A 3,318-nucleotide genomic window follows, 5' to 3' on the forward strand; every position below is an offset into this window, starting at 1 on the left:
CTGTCTGTGATAGAAGTATTACCCAAAGAAACTCTAAGGCATGAGGTAATACTCTTTTTTCTTCCTTTCTTTTTCTTTTCTTTCTTTCTTTCTCTCTTTCTCTCTTTCTCTCTTTCTCTCTTTCTTTCTTTTTTCTTTCTCTCTCTCCCTCCCTCCCTCCCTCCCTCCCTCCCTCCTTCCTTCCTTCCTTCCTTCCTTCCTTCCTTCCTTTCTTCCTTCCTTCCTTCCTTCCTTCCTTTCTTCCTTTCTTCCTTTCAATACAAGTAAGTGAAGTTTTGCTTTTTGTTTTTGATAAAAATGGCATTTTAAAAAAGAATAAAGTTATTTCCCACTCATAAGGCAACATATATTCATTATAGAAAATTTGAGTAGTACAGGAAATAGTAGAAAGAAAAATCATGGTTCTGTTCTTAGCCACTTTCAATATTCTGCTATAATTTCATTTCAGGTTTTTTCCCTATGTATGATTGCTTTTGGCCTTATTAGTGATCATATTGAATTTATATATGGTTGTTTTTACAGTTAGCATTATTTTCCTGTTAGTTTAAACTTGGTAGTAGCTACAAAATACTTTGCTTGCTTGTTAGACATTTAAGCCTATTTTCAAAATAAGGCATTAATGAAGATCCCTGTAGAGCTTTTCTTGTTTTCCAGAAAATTTCTTTAAGTATAGCTTCCAAAAATGTGGAATTACTAGGTCAGAGGACATAAAGATTCTTGAGGGTGTTGATTAGCAACATATGAAAATGCCTGCATCCTTGGACTTTTATCAGGAATAGTGTTCCAATTTAATCTGATGATGATCCCAAAATGGAATTGCATTTTAGTCGGAACTTTAAAAAATTATTATGCTGTTGAATATTTTCTCATATACTCTATTAATATCAGTTCTATTTATTCGTTTGGAATTGCCTGACCATATCCTTTGATCGCTATTTATATGTGCTTTTTATCTATCAAGGTTGCCAATCCTTTGTTTGTTGCAAATATTGTTACTAATTTCTTGTTTGCTTTTTTATTTTCAATGTTTAATATACCCTTCTCTAAAAGTTTTAGTAAATTAAGATAAGAGAATGGGAAAATTGGAAAAGAAATTTATTCTCTAATGAAAAGGTTTTTCATCCTGTGAACATTATCCCTATACATATTTCTTTCCAAACGTGTCTTCGGTGAAGTGTTGTCTGTGAATTTCATCAAGTGTCTTTATTCTTTCTTTGCCCTCCTGCAATTTATGGTCCTACTGCAATGCTAAAATGCTTGCTCAAAAATACTTGCAGTTATAAGGATGTTTGTATACTCGATGCCAAACATTTAGATGATTTCATGTATTTAAATGTTGAACGTAGTGTCGACACGTGTTATTTATATTTTTGAAGGGTGATATGTAGTAGATACAGTTTTTACTCTGGAACACCATGTGGTATTTAACGTGTGATTTTTAAGATTTTAAATATGCATTTTATTTCATATATTTCACCTTTAAATTATATTTGTTAGTATGCATCCAGGAATTTTGGTTACTTTATTGAGAGAAATAAAACCCTTTCGTTAGAGTCATAGAATTTTAGAACTTAGAGGGCTCTTAGTACGACATATTCTAATTTCCATTTTAAGTAGATGAGAAACCGTGGGATGAGAAATAGCAAGATGAGTTGGACAATTTAAAGAACTAGGACCAGAATTAGGACTTGATCTTCATCGTTCTTTACAGTGTATTATACTGTTGAGCTTTTGAGTGCCCAGCAGATGTGTGATACAGTATCGGACCTGGGTGGTTGTATTCAAATGACAGAGTGACTTAATAGAATCTATGCGAGGCTATAATCTATGATGTTTTGCACCCCTTTAGGATAAATATAAAAATCTATATGGGATAAAAATAAATTTCAGGGCAGCTGGTAATTAATTTTCTTTTTTCTTTTGAAAACATGTTTCACAATTATACTTTATGTGCATACAAATTATTACAGAATTCGCCATAGCTTAAATTCAATCTCTTTTTCGCCCAATTGATTTTTACTACATAATTTATCATCATCTTTATCATATGTATGTAATTACCTGGAAGACAGACAAGGTGACCCAGGTCGAACAACTATGCACCTCAAATGCTAATTCAGATTCTTTAAAAACACTTAGAACTCTAAAATAGTCTTTGGAGAAAATAGCTGACATTAGTGTCAAGAATATATAAAACCTAAAAAAAAAAAAAAGAATATATAAAACGTGATGAATTTGTTCTCTAAATCTTTCTCTTTAGATTTTGAATCCACTTGTTTCCAAGGCACAACTTTCTCAAACAGTCCAGTCTCGTTTTGTTAGTTGTAAAATTTTAGGAAAATTAACCAACAAATTTGATGCCCATACGTGAGTATTTGTATTAACTTTTTGTCTACTTTATTCAATTGATTTAAAATGTATAATAACTGTGTGACCAACAATTATATTAAGTTCATATTATTCCATACTGCATACAAATTTAGTTCTTCTAACTTTATAGCATTCTCAAAAGTCTGCTTATTCAGATGCATTTCTTCTTGATCTCATGGCTTTTCAAACTCGATAAGATTAACTTTTCTATTTCCTGTCTTAATATACCTGTCACATATCTACTATAGTTTTGAGGATGAAATGGCATTATCTCATAGACTGCAAAAATTGGTAAACATGACATAAAGATAGACTTTTTGCTTTCTTCCATTATTGTTATGAATTCATTATTTTGAGTAATGTGTTTTGAGGTTTTTATGGAGAATGTTTATAATTTGTATGCTCCTCTCTGCCCAGATGATAAATCTCAAAGAGAAGGATGGAATGGTGTATAATTATAACATAAGAGAAAAATATAAAATTGAAGATTTTGGTTGATGGTTGCTAGAATCAGATATTCCACTTATTTACAGTTTTTTTCTTAGCTAAGATGTTTAACTGCCAATCCACAATTAACCATTATTTTAAAAAGACTCATATACATAATTTACAAGTAGCTGATGAAAACATCCAGATGTAATACATATGTTAAAATACATTGTAAACTTTGAAGTTTTAAAGTATATTAGCTATTATTAAGCTAAGATTTTGATGATAATTATTTGAAAATATTAATTATTCCGAAGCACTCACCCATTTGCATATTTCTTTCCTCTCTCTCTAAGCATTAAAAGAGAAATACTTCCCTTGGTAAAATCACTCTGTCAAGATGTAGAATATGAAGTTCGATCTTGCATGTGTCGGCAATTAGAAAATATAGCTCAGGGCATTGGGTAAGTATACTTCCAATTTCTTGTGTCGCATTCTTATTTCTGGATAGCAGACATG

The 3,318-nt window shown here is 31.1% G+C and overlaps 1 long non-coding RNA gene across 1 annotated transcript; it reads left to right on the plus strand.

Annotated features, from left to right (window-relative positions):
* On the plus strand, nt 1-3,264 carry LOC111735069. The gene is made up of 3 exons (XR_002778670.1): nt 1-45; nt 2,261-2,367; nt 3,156-3,264. It is a non-coding gene; the product is annotated as an uncharacterized LOC111735069 (long non-coding RNA).
* The last annotated feature ends 54 nt before the right edge of the window (nt 3,265-3,318 follow it).

This window comes from Pteropus vampyrus, unplaced genomic scaffold, assembly GCF_000151845.1.
Source record: "Pteropus vampyrus isolate Shadow unplaced genomic scaffold, Pvam_2.0 Scaffold13502, whole genome shotgun sequence".
Lineage (NCBI taxonomy): Eukaryota > Metazoa > Chordata > Mammalia > Chiroptera > Pteropodidae > Pteropus > Pteropus vampyrus.